Source organism: Rousettus aegyptiacus, unplaced genomic scaffold (genome assembly GCF_014176215.1).
Source record: "Rousettus aegyptiacus isolate mRouAeg1 unplaced genomic scaffold, mRouAeg1.p scaffold_m13_p_2, whole genome shotgun sequence".
Lineage (NCBI taxonomy): Eukaryota > Metazoa > Chordata > Mammalia > Chiroptera > Pteropodidae > Rousettus > Rousettus aegyptiacus.
In genome coordinates this window covers 65,175,919-65,190,134 of record NW_023416295.1, presented here as the reverse complement: position 1 = coordinate 65,190,134, position 14,216 = coordinate 65,175,919, and the positions used below count along the sequence as shown (strand labels likewise).

At 31.6% G+C, this 14,216-nt stretch overlaps 1 protein-coding gene across 4 annotated transcripts in view; it reads right to left on the bottom strand.

Annotated features, from left to right (window-relative positions):
* Window positions 1-14,216, bottom strand: part of ORC4 (origin recognition complex subunit 4) — a 71,158-nt gene that overhangs the window by 34,055 nt on the left and 22,887 nt on the right. The window lies entirely within an intron of this gene.

Genomic DNA, 14,216 nt, shown 5'->3' with positions numbered 1-14,216 from the left:
TATATATAAATAAGTCTTCAAAATTCAACAATAAAGAAACAATTTAATTAGAAAAAATGGACAAAACACATAGACATTTCACCAAAAAAAGGTAGATGGATAGCAAATAAACACATGAAAAGATGTTCATCATTATCTATTACCAAAATGCAAACTAAAACAACAATGAGTAATTAATACACACCTATTAGAGCAGTTAAAATAGAGATAACCCTAAATGCTGATGAGAATAAATTTTTCATATAACTACTGGTGAGACTGTGAAATGGTATGGCCATCCTACACAATTTCTTTCTGGCAGCTTCTTAAAAAAAAAAAACTAAACATACATTTACATGCAACACAGCAATTATACCCTTGAGTATTTATCCCAGAGGAACAAAAACTTATATTCAAACAAAAGCCTGTAATACAAATGTTCATAACAAGTTACTTTATAATAGTCAGTCTTGGAAAGAATACAGATAGATGTCCTTCAACAAACCAGTGGGGTTAAAGAAACCGAAACATCCATCCAAACATACAATGATATAACTGAGAACAAAAAAAGAAGCAGTAATTACTGATACATGCAACAACTTGGATAGATTTCTAGGGAATAATGCTTATTTTTTTAAAAAAGGAAAATCTCAAAAACTTACATTTAAATCACATTCTTGAAATGACAAAACTTTTAAAAATGAAGAAGGGAATCATGGTAGCAAGGAGACAGGGGCAGGATTGAGGAGTGGGTATAAGTATAACGGGGTTGCATGAAGGATTTTCTTTGTAGTGATAGAATGATTTTGTATCTTTTTCTGTGATGCCAGTCATGCAAATCTATATATAGGATCAAATCACAGAAAATTACACTCCCAAAAATGAATTCAAGTAAAAACTGCTGAAAATTGAACAAGGTCTGCAGTTTACTTAAGTGTTTTACCAATGTCAATTTCTTGGTTCTGATATTGCATAACAGTTATATAAATAAACTGTTACACCCTTAAGAGAAGCTAGGTGAAGGGTTTACCAGACTCTATGTACTATTTTTGCAATTTCTGTGGCAATCTATAATAATTTCAAAATAAAAAGTTTAAGAAAAGACAATTCTAATTTTATACTTTTCTTAAACTGCTTAATGACCAAAAAAGTGAATATTAGTGGTACAATTAAATCTTTATTCTCTGCAAATACATTATTAGAATAAGTTTGGTTGAATTTCTTCTCAAATTATACTAATGGATCCTGGACTCCTTCTACTTCCCACTGTGCTTTCTATACTATGATTTTACTTACTATCCTAAAATAGTAGGACTAGACATAAAGTGTAAGAAGAGATGTCTATGCACGGCTAAGGACTACTCATGTTGGTATCAAATGTAAACCTAAGTGATTACAGTTATTTAGTCGTATAAATTTTGGTAGAACCAACAATTACTTATTTATACTATTGCAAGGAGCACTGAAATGGTATTCCCAAGCAAAGATTAACCATGATATTACTTCTTTAGCTTCTACACTTACTACGTTATAGATTTCCAGATCCTTCTCTCAAATTATGTTTTGCTAAAGTGAATAAGCCTAATTTTTACTCTCAGTGTTTCAAATAACAATTAATAGATTCTACTTTCTCAAACATGTCACATAATCTATTTCTCACTAGCTGTCTCTATCCCACTTTTGATCACCATTATTTCTTGACTGAAATTCTACAACAATTTCTTGATTGGTCTCCAAGTTTTACCCCATTTGTGATACCATTTTCACATAAAAAACCTTCAATTCCAATCCCAACTCCCAAAATTCTAAATTCCAAATTCCCCAATATCATTTAAAAGGAAAGCTCTGAATGCCTAGTTTCCCAGTTTAACTCACTAGCTCCTTCTCTTATTATTCTGCCTGGCACAATCTATCATTCTCTGTACTCTGCCTCACTCCAACCTCAGATCTTAGTTGAGACATTATTTCCTCTGTAATACTTTCTGTAACACTTCTGTTCATTCCTACTCTAGGAAAAGTCTGAGGGTTGTATCCCTCAAGTGCTTTCAGGATATTTGCTATCTTCCTCCTTTTTTTTCAGACTTAATGAGCACACAAGTGATGTAGCTAACTCTTTGTTTATCTGTTTGCTCCAGCGGACCAAAGGCTCCTTGAAGAAAAACAAACAAACAAAAAAGGGGGCTCTGAAATCAGGCTATCATTGTATCCAAATAAACTAGTGCAATATCGGCACATAGTTGGTTTTCAAAAAAAGAAATATCTGATAAATGAATAAATGCTAGGTAGTGGATGATGTTCAGAGGTAAACTAGCTGCCAAAAAACACCCAAGGTTAGGTTAAATCAACTGCTTAGCTAAATTTTAAATTTCTGAATAATTACATGCTATGACCCTCAAAAAATGCCAAATATAAAAGAATAAGTTACAGAAATATATAGAGTATTTTATAATTCAAGTAAAATATATGCAGTATAATATTATCATGGTACTGTCTCAGCAACAAAATTTCAAAATGTTAAAACACAGTTTATTTTAAAAATTTACTTATTTTAACAGAAGTTACAAGATGAACAAAAGATATACTGCACGAAAATTTTTTTGAGTAATTTTAAAATCAAGTTGCAAACTTTATAAAGCTGTATGTCTGGTGATTCAAGATAAAGTCAGTTACAATTATCTTTAATAAAAGAACATCAATTAGTTCTATCTTTTTATAATCCTAGATAGCTCGGTAGTAATACATTTAAAAAAAGATTAATAATATACTCTTTTCTTGAATTAAGCTAGCATATATAATATTTTATTTATACTGCTTTCAATTAAAACTTGGAGGATTGAGAGGATTATTTCCACTGAAGACAAAAATTACTAGTTAGAGTCTATACTTTATTTTATTAAGATACACAAGTACTCCAATAATCTTCCATTTCTTGGCTTGAAATTTTTCAATGATTTGGAACACTTTCCCTACTCATTTCAAACTTAGTTACTGATGCCAGTTTTAGCATGTCTGAAAAATATGGCAACACAGATTTTAAATCTATTACTGAAGATATGAAAAAATAGGGTTCAAAGGTTTACATTTTTAAAATTAAACTAGAAAAAGCAAAGGCAAAGGGAGTGAAAATGAAGGCACTATAAGTTTTCTAGAAATTTTAAATTTTTCTTAGAAAGTCATAAGTGATGAAAAAAGAAATATTTAAGAACACTACTCAAATCAGAACTGTAAGCAAGAAGTCCAGAAAAAGACCATTTGTATAACAAATTTAAAATACAAATTCAGACAAAGCCAAAAAGAAGAAATAGAAAAGTGAGACCAACAGTAACACCAAGTGCCCTTAAGAGCTTTGTCATCATCTGGGTCTAGATTTGAGTTCTTTGGTCTGCAATGTGACCTCTGAAAATTAACTTTCCTAAACCCCAGTTTTCTCCTCTATAAAACTTGAGATAAAAGTATTCTCTGATTCACAGGGTTATCGTGGGGATTAAATTAAATGGTTTAACCTAATATGTCATGGTGTCAAATACCAAACACAGTGATAGAGTATCCTTTATAAATTATATTACATTGAAAAGAAGAAACAAGATGAAGAACATCATCTTGGGGGGTTGGGAGTGAAGCACAGAATCGGACTCTTGTTCTAAACAATTTCCTTGACAGTGCATAAAGTATCAAGTGCAACTTCAACTAAAGTACCCCAAAGCTATAAGAGCAGATTTCAATGGTATACATTCACTGAGTTTTCCTCAATATAAAATAATAGTTTTAAATACTGGTAACAAAAAGAAATTATGGGTAGATCAGTCTATATAGAGTTATATGGACCAACAAAGACCCCAAATCACAAATTTCAAGGAGCTATTCAACACCTAGAAAGGATTATAATTGCTCTGCACCATTCTGACAGTTTCCAATTTAATGGGTCTGTGGTAGAGTCTGAGAATTTGCATTTCTGATAAGTTCCCAAATGATGCTCCTGCTGCCAGTCCCAGGACCACACTTTGTGAGCTACTGAGAAAACTGAATTGATTATTGTGCTTTCCACACCAATGCTGATAAAACTGGCAAAAGGCTACAGAAGATAAAGGACTCTATGGGCACAGACAGAATCTCTGCAAAGCAAGCTAAGTTTTACTAAGGTAAAAAGGACCATGAGGGGAAAACAGAAGAATGTGACATAGGGAAAACATGAGGAGGTCAAGAAATTTCATCATGGTAAATGAACAAATAAGCTTTGAAACCCTAGAAGGCTTCTTATTAGATAGAAAAAGAGATCACAGATCATAAAGGCATAAGGGGAAACAGCAGAGCTTCTCTTTTCCCCATTACTGAAAAGTGGTAAATGGTTTTTGCTCTATCATTTGATAATTCAGACAACTTTCTGAGGATATTCAAAAAAAGTATATAATTAGTTCTATAATCTACTTGGGAGATTCTTTTGGTTGCCTGGATATTCATATAAACTCTACACAAAAGAGTAAAATACAGAAACAAATATCTGCCCGGATGTTTTATATTTATGTCATTGTCTAATTAAAAAAATAAAAATAAAACATTTCTTTCCTACAGTGAATTTTTAAATTATTTTGACATGCATGTTTTAACAATGGCTTGATAACAGTTTTTGATTCATTAATATTTCCTGGGACAAATTAAAATGCTTGGACTAAAAAAAAAAATTAAATAAAAGTTAAAAATTAGTATCTAAAAAAATAAAATTCTTAAAAAAAAAGTTATCAACCTAGTACCAGGCTAAGATTGGTATTAACAACATGAAATGCTAATATAAAAAGGCCAATAAAGATGAGCTTGATTAAGGAGATGAAGGCAGATTTGCTCTGAGGAAGTCAGCTAATTAATGGAGCTAAAACCAAAGATTACAGTCTCAATTACAAGATGAACGAAGAACTGGTTAAGCACTAATACTGTGCAACTGTTAAACTATGTCAATTACTATGATGCCAAGTAGATAGGCAATAGCAAAGAACAAGCAATACTCAAGAAAACATGAACAAAGTGGATGAACATTCAGAAACATAAATAAATAAATGCCATGGCAATACACCTGAATCTTTAAGGATAAGGAACCCCGCTTTTCTTTTTTAAGTATGGGTTATTACTCTGATATAGTTTTTTAAAAATTGGATTAACATTGCAGAGCATGCGCACAGAGTTCTTGGTAAATGTCAATGGGATCCTTTTTATAAAACATGACCAACTTTGCCCACTTCCTCTGGACACTGATCTCTTGAGCATAAGAGTCAAACACATGAGACCCTGACAGCTGTGGTGAAAACAGAACAAAGAAAATTACTGCTAAGACCCACATAAGGAAGATACTTTTCTTTGTCACAGGCTAGGATGCTTCAAACACTACTCAGAATGAGATGACTGCACTGAAAATCCATACTGCACCAAACCACGACATATATCCTGCTAAGAGCAGTAAAGAAGGAAAAAAATAAATGAAACAAAAAACATACTTTTTCTTCTCCTTTATTGTTTTTATGTACTGGTCTTGGTTAATACATATTTAACCAACCAAATTACCTGCTTTTATTCATTTTATGTGTTTATGTGAAAATTAATGTTGACTGTGAATTATGTGATCTTTTCTCCATATATTTCCAGCAGACTACATATTTCAGAATACAAACATAGCAGTGACGAGTTGTGTATTTAAAAAAAAAACATTAATTTTGAGGACATTAAAAACTCTTTAATCAGATAATTAAAAATAAATAATGCCATTTTACCCATATATAAATATGTAAACGTAAAATTATCCAAGCCAGTATATTCATTCATATAACAGCCAAATACAGCACACCATTCACTGATTATTCACACACATATACAAATGATAGATACAATTTGTTTTTCATTAATGGTCTTTTTCCTAGATGTTCTTAAATGTCTAGATCTAAAGCACTACACTGAAAGGCTTCCTGGCTATGCTACCCAAATAATTTATTTTTATCTGGAAGCTGTCAACAGAGAAAAAGCCAAAAAGCTACAGAATAAACAGGTAATTTTAAAATTTCTAATAATTCTTTTCGCTTCTTTAGTTACACTATAACATTCTTAGGGATCATGTAGTACATAGTACAAAGTGTAGGAAAGTTAGGTTATAGCTAAGTCATCTATGATGGGATTCCACTATTATAACTCTTTATATCCAGTGCATCTAGCAAGGTACATTTAATGTGGTATGCCCAATGAAAGCATTCTTCTTTGTAAGAGTACAAACTCACAAATTATTACATTTTTTATTTTTAAAAGAAAAAGGAAAGTCTACTGGCATTACTGAAAATTTTGGACAAAAGGGTAACATTAAACTATAATTAGAAACATACATAAAGAATTAATTATTTGCTTTATAACAGTTTCCCAAATATCATCATAATCACTTGGAAAAACTTAAAATATGATTTCTGGGTCTCAGTCATAAATCTCAAAATCTATAGAATGTTCTCTTATTCACTGCTGGATCACAAAATCTAGGAACCACTGCACTACATTATTGGTTCAAATAAGTGAGTGCCAATGTAGCTGAGTTTTCTACTGTTTTATTCTTCTCAGTTCTGATACACATAAAGGTGGATACATAAGTATGGCAGAGAATAGTCTCACTACACCAATTTCAGAACACTTCTATATTATAAATCAGAAAGCTACTCACCATTTAAAATTTACTCCTATATTGACAAATGACAAAAATGACAGGAATTATAAAAATAGGTCATCTGTCACTGCCTGATCAGACTACTCTACCTACATTTCCCATGACACTAAGATCCCTACAGTTTACACTTTTATAATTGAAAAGATGTTAAAAAGTGAAATACTCAAATATATTCATTGACCACTACCTATCATAATTATATTTCAAATTTTAGACATTTAACAACATGCTAACCAAAGCAGGATGACTAAATGAGTAAGTCTCCACTTAACAACTGACATGGCGGTGACATGGCTTATTTATTATAACTGTTCATTCCTGTGCTTTCCAAAAACTACATGTTGATAAATTCCTAGGATTACGAAGCATGTCCTTAACTACTCCTGAGATTTCCTGAGTAATTACAGCTCTTCTTTCTCATGGTGCCTTCCTCAGCTCCAAACGCTTAGAGCCTCGATCTCAACTTCACTGTCTCTTCATAGCATATTTTAGATTTAACTGTTTAGCCAAAAGTAAAAATAATTATCTAGGGAAATCTCTTGTCTTCTAAAAATATAACTAGAAAAGAAGTGACACTAGTCATCACACCATGCTTGACAGCCAACAGGAAAAGTTTCTTTTGTTATAATTTGTGGTTTTAGCCCTTATAACTTGTTTGTTTTCCACTGAGCACATTTTAGGCTGCTATCTGAATCTGCTTCTGGATTATAATATTCTACTCAAATAAATGTTTCTTATTCTTGATTATAGCCTAAACCTTTCTCCTTTTTTTTTTTCCTGGTCGCCATATATATTGGAATACAAATTAAATCTCAAATAGATTTTAAAAGATAGACATCATAAAAAGCATCTTTTCAAGCCACTATTGGGAAGTTATAAATAAGGAAAAATAGATATTGATAAATGTGTGGGAATTAAACAACACACTTAAACAATCAATGGACCAAAGAAGAAATCACATGAGAAATTAGAAAATACTTAGGCAACCAATGAAAACAAAAATGACATACTAAAACTCATGGTACATAGCTAAAACAGTGCTATGGGAGAAATTCAGAGCTATCAACTCTTAAAAACAAGAAAGATCTCAATGAATCAACAACCTACTTTTATAGCTTAAGGAATTAGAAAAAGAACAAATTAAGCTAAAGCAAGCAGTGGAGTGTAAATCATAAAAATCAGAGCAGAGATAAACAAAGAAAACAAAAACAACAGATGATAAATCAAAAGTTGGATTGTTGACAAGATCAACAAAACTGACATTTAGCTATATAGCTTAAGAAAAACGAGGGGAAATTCAAATTAATAAAATCAGAACTGAAAGTGGGAACACTACCAGCAATTCTACAAAAAAAAGAAAAATATATATATATATATAAACTCTAAAAGAGTGCTATGAACCTTAGGCCAACAAATTATGTAACTTAGATAAAATTTTAAAAATTAATAGAAACTCAAAAATACCAGGACTAAATTACAAGGAAATAAAAAATCTCAATTGATCTATAACTAGTAATGAGAGTCAATCAAAAATAATGAGAGTCAATCAAAAATAAAAAATCTCCGGACAAAGAAAAGTCCTCGAAATTCTACCAAACATTTAAAGAATAACATCAACTCTTTTCAAACATCTCTAAAAATTGAGAACAGTTTATAATTCATTCTATGAGGCCATCATTACCTTCAAACCAAAGCCAAAGAGATAACAAGAAAATTACAGACCGATATTCATTATGAATATTGATGTAAAAATCCTTGATAAAACAATAGCAAACTGAATTAAACAGCATATTAAAAAATTATACAACATGACCAAGTGAGATTTATTCTTGGAATGCAAGGAAGATTGAATATACAAAAATTGATCAATGTAATTCACTACATTAACGGAATGAATGGAAAAAGCACATAATCACCTCAGTTGATACAGAATAAGCATTATAAAATTCAACACTCTTTCATGATAAAAAACCACTATACAAACTAGAAAGATATGGAAACTATTTCAATATAATAAAAACTAAATATGAAAAACCTGCAGGGATCATCATGACGGAAGACTAAAAGCTTTTCCTCCACAATCAGAAACAAGGCAAGGATGTCCTCTCTCACCACTTCTATTCGACATAGTACCTGGAAGTTGTAGTTTGAATAATTAGGAAAGAAAAAGAATTAGAGATATCTAAACTGGAAAAGAAGTGAAGTTGTCTCTATTCACAGAAAATATAATCATTTATGTAGAAAACTCTAAAGATTCTACCAAATATGTATATTTATATGTTAGAACTAATACATTAATTCAGCAAAGTATTAGGATACAAAATCAACACAAATAATTAAGAAACAAAAGAAAACATAAGTAGACATACATCCCATTTTTACAGATTAGAAGACTTAAAATATTGTAGCGGAGACAGTATTACCCAGCATAATCTACAGATTCAATGCGATCTCTATCAAAATCCCAATGTTTTTGCTGAAAGATAAAAATCCACCCTAAAAGTCATATGGAATCTCAAGAGACTCTGACTAGCCAAAACACTAGCACTTGAAACACTTGAAAGAAAAAAACAAAGCTGGTGTATTAACGTTTTCTGGTTTCAAAAGGTACCTGAAAGCTACATCAGAATTAATTTGGTACTGTCATAAAGACAGACATATAAACCAATGGAATAGAAGGAAGAGTTTAGAAATACAGACATACGAACAGACACAGACACACACACACATACCTCTCTACATATATGATTACATGATTTTGACAAGGGTGCCAAGATCGTTCAGTGGGGCAAGGATAATATTCTCAACAAATGATGTTGGGCAAACTGGATATGCACATGCAAAGGGGTAAAGTTGACCCTTACCTGACATCACATAAAAATCAACTCAAAATACATCAAAGCCCTAAATGAATGATCCAAAACTGTAGATCATTTAGAAGAAAACATTGGGCAAAAGCTTCAAAACATTTAATTACACAATAATTTCCTGGCTATGACACCAAAGGTACTGCCTATTTTGAGAAAAAAAAAAAAAGATAAATTTGACTTTATAAAAATCTTAAAATCTGTGCATTAAAAGACAACAGGGTAAAAAGGCAACCCACAGAATGGGAGAAAATATTTGCAAATCATTTATCTGATAAACGATTAAAAACCAGAATATAAACAGAACTTCTGAAGCTGCACAAAAGAAAAAACAAACAATCCAATTCAAAAATGGGCAAAGGATTTCAAGACATTTCTCCAAAAAAGATATATCAGTAAGCACATGAAAAAATGCTCAAAAACACTAATTAATCATTAGAGAAATTCAAATCAAGACTATGAGATACCACCTCACACTCATTAAGATGGCTACTATTACAACAACAAAAACAAAAACAGAATAAACACTGGAGACAATATGGAGATACTGGAACCCTTGTACACTGTTGGTGGGAACATGAAATGGTATAGCAGTTGTGGAAAACAGTATGGCAGTTCTTCAAAAACTTAAAAATAGAATTACAATATGATCCAGCCATTACCCTTCTAAGAACATACCAAAAAAGGGAAATGAAATCAGGATCTCCAAGAGATATGTGTACACTGCTCTTCATAGCAGCAATATTCACAACTGATAAAACATGGAAGCAGCACAAGAGTCCACTGACAGATAAATGGATAATCAAAATATGGTATATACATGCAACAAAATTTTCGACTTAAAAAAGGATGGAAATTCTGACATATGCCACAACACTGCTGAAGCTTAATAACATCATTCTAAGTGAATTGAAGCCAATCATTCAGAGACAAATACTGTATGATTCTACTCAGAATAGTCAAAAATCATAAAGACAAAAAGTAGAATGGCAGTATCAGGAGTTATTTTTTAATGGGCACAGTGTTTCAGTTTTCAAATAAAAAGAGTTCTGGAGATGAAGGGTGATGATAATAGCACAATGGTTTGAATGTAATATCACTGAACTGTATATTCGAAAATGGTTAAGACGGTAAATTTTGTTATGTGTATTTTGCCACAATGAAGAAAACTTTGAAACAAATAATGTCATAGCAATAACTGAAAAGGCCAAAATTAACACTACAAACAAAAGCCTAGAAAATTCTAGCAGAGTTCTGTACAACTCTCAACTTCAATCCCATCAAAAGCCCAGAAAATCTCACAAATGTGCCAAAAAAGGAGAAGCAAACTGTAAAAATCCTAATTCAATTGTTAAACTTCAAATCTAAAGAAGAATTCACCAGACTTCCAAGGATAGAAACATGTACAAGGAAGAAAAATAAATGCAGAAAGACAATGAAATAATATTTGCAAAGTTTTGAGACAGTTTAAAGGCTACTTAGTAAAGATTTCATTCACATATAAAGGTAACGGCCTTCTCAAACTAGAATAGATTCAGTAAACAGAGTAAATAAAGCTTTGATGTGGGGAATGGGGAACTTGACCATGAAAAACCAGCCAATTAAAGAAACACACGAACAGGGATAGAGACACACACACACACACACACACACACACACACACACACACACACACAATAGTGAGCTTCGAATATAGTAAAAGAATTAAAACTAAAAATACGATAAAAACTATAGTTACAGAACAGATGGTAAACATTATCTTGATAATGTAAAATAGTTATATAAAAAACTGCAGTCAATGACTAAGAGTGCTAATTTCTTCATTTTTCATAGTAGGGGGACAATATTGTTTAAAATTTAAAAAAAGCATATTAAAAAGAAATTTTTTTAAACCTTAGATTGGAATATTGTATAAAATTATTTCAGGTTTAATAAATATTCCAAGTTCAGAAATTCCTACAACTTTTATTTGGTTAAATTCCAGAAAACTGAATGCAAACAATATCATTATTGGTATGAGTATACGTGCACGCACATACAACAATATTTTTACCTAAATGGATCCTCTACAAACTGCTTCATAGTATTTATTACTTAAAAGAGCATGAACAACTTGCCATATTTACATATACATATATTAGTACACTGACACCCACATACAGTACATTTACATATAGCTTATTATTTTTTCCTACTTCTACCTTAAAGCAAAAAATCGAAAACAAAATCAGTGCATTAAACTGAGAAAGTGAACCAAGTGCTTCAACTTAAATAATAATAAAACATTCTAGGTAGAATAAAATGTTTAAGTTTTATTAAAATCTCTTGAAGTACCATCAAATAATCTGCCTTTTGAATAATAAAGCTTTGCAAAAAGCCTGGCTCCTCTAATTTGTTATGGGTTAATGTAAACGAGGTTCAGTGAACCACCTCAGGCAAGCCCTAAGGCTTCTACTTCAAGTGAAAAAAGTCAGTGAAGTGACAATGTAAGGAGAATAGAAAATTTAGATGAAGCCTCAGTAATAAGGTGAGCAAGAGCTATAGAACTGTATACCAAAGTATCTACAAGAGAAAACAGGTGAAAATATCCCATTTACTTAGTTTCAAAGTTGTTCAAGTAGGTCAATTTTTTCTTACTCTTGCAGATCAATGGGCTCCAAGCTGTGCAAAAGAACATTCTCAGGTAAAAAGCTTTACTTATTAATTCAGTTGATTTGCTGAACTCGTATTGTTATAGTTTCAAATAAAAGTGAAAATATTTGGGTATTTCAATAAATTGTGAATCTTCCCTGAAATAATAAGTGGTTGCCTGTCAAAGCATATTGCTTAGTAAATAAAAACAAAAAATACTTTATGTAGAACATTAAGATATAAGCAGGAAAAAAAAAACTGCTCTTTGAAACAAGCTTGTACATGAACAGAGCATTTTGTAAAAGTTTTCATCTCTGATTTTGTGGCTAAAAACGATGAATTACCTATAAAAATTCTCATACATATACACTTAAAAACATTTGTAAAGTGGACATTCTAATCTATTAATGGATATTTGTAGAGTATGAATGAGTTTTACACCCATTTGTTAAAAATAATAAAGCACACCACTTTCCAGTTTTCAAAAACAACTTACATGAGGAAATATGAATTTTTTTTTATTCGCTTGATGTAATTTACATAACTTCCAATTTTACATATGTGGCCCCTTTTACTCCACCTACCTATCCCCTCCCTTCTCCCTTCTAGTAACCACTAGTCTATTGTCTATGTCTATGAGTCTCTGCTTGTTTGTCCTGTTCATTTGTTGCTTTTAGGTTTATGTCCCACATATCAGGGATATCATGTAGTTTTCATTTTCTCTGTCTGGCTTATTTTGCTTAACATGATTATCTCAAGGTCCATCCAAGTTGCAGCAAATGGCAGTATTTCATCTTATGGCTGAGTAATATTCCATTGTATATATGTACCACAGCTTCTTTAGCCCATCATCTATTGTAGGACACTTCGGTTGCTTCCATGTTCGGGCTGCTGTGAATAATGCTGCTATGAACATCGATGTGTAAATATCTTTTCAGACATGAGTTTTCAAGTCTCCGGGGTAAGTATTCAGTAGAGGAATTGCTGGATCATATGGTAGATCAATTCTTAGTTTTTTCGAGGAACCTCCATACTGTTTTCCATAGTGGCTGTACCAATTTGCGGTCCCACCAGCAGTGTATGAGGGTTCCTTTTACTTCGTATCCTCTCCAGCACTTGTTATTACTTGTCCTGTTGATAACAGCTATTCTAACAGGTGCGAGATGGTACCTCATTGTGGTTTTGATTTGCATTTCCCTAACAGCTAGAAATGATGAACGAAATGAAATTTCTTAACAGAATATCTACAAAAACTTTTGCAAAATTGGTGGGGTGGACTGAAAGCATAAAAAATATACAAATGAATATTTTCTTCAATAGCTTTTGGGGGGCAAAAAATCAAAGTTCCAGCGGAGGGGATCATTACTTTGTGACAAAAATTCTTGGTAAATTTTTTAAATGGTGTAACATTACTCTCTTTCTGATGATGACTAGATAAGCATTGAAAATACAATTACTATCAGCCTCTGTTTAATTTACGTAAAAGTGAAAATACAAATACTACTACTAATTACATGGTGTCTAACTCTGTAGGTTTCTATTTTTTAAATAATACACAGAATGCACGAAAGATTAGAACATTCTCTCTCTACTATTAGAAATATATTTTTGATTAGCGAAACAAATAATATTTATAAAAAGGTATTTTAGGAGGGATCTGTGGGTGGTTTCCATGTTTTATTTATTTATTTTTAGATAAACTGAGGGAAGAATACACTTAATTTTTTTTTCAGCCCACTAGAATTAAAAAGTGTTTGTAGCAAGGTAAAGATAAAAGTAGAGTTAAAACAAAATTGAAGGTAAATAGGGGCTAAATAGGTATAAATTCCAAGTTAATGGACAAGCAAACAATATTGTTAGTACTTCCTAAATAGATCAGGTTGAAAATGGCGGCTATGAAATTATGCAGATTTAGTTAAGTCTAGTCTTTGGTGAGATACTTCCCTGAGCTCTCCAGAGCTGAAGAGTAATTCCAAATAAAATTACTCCTTTTCGTGATTTTTATATAAACTTGTCTACAATGGGATAATCATGGTAATTGCTAACAATTTTAT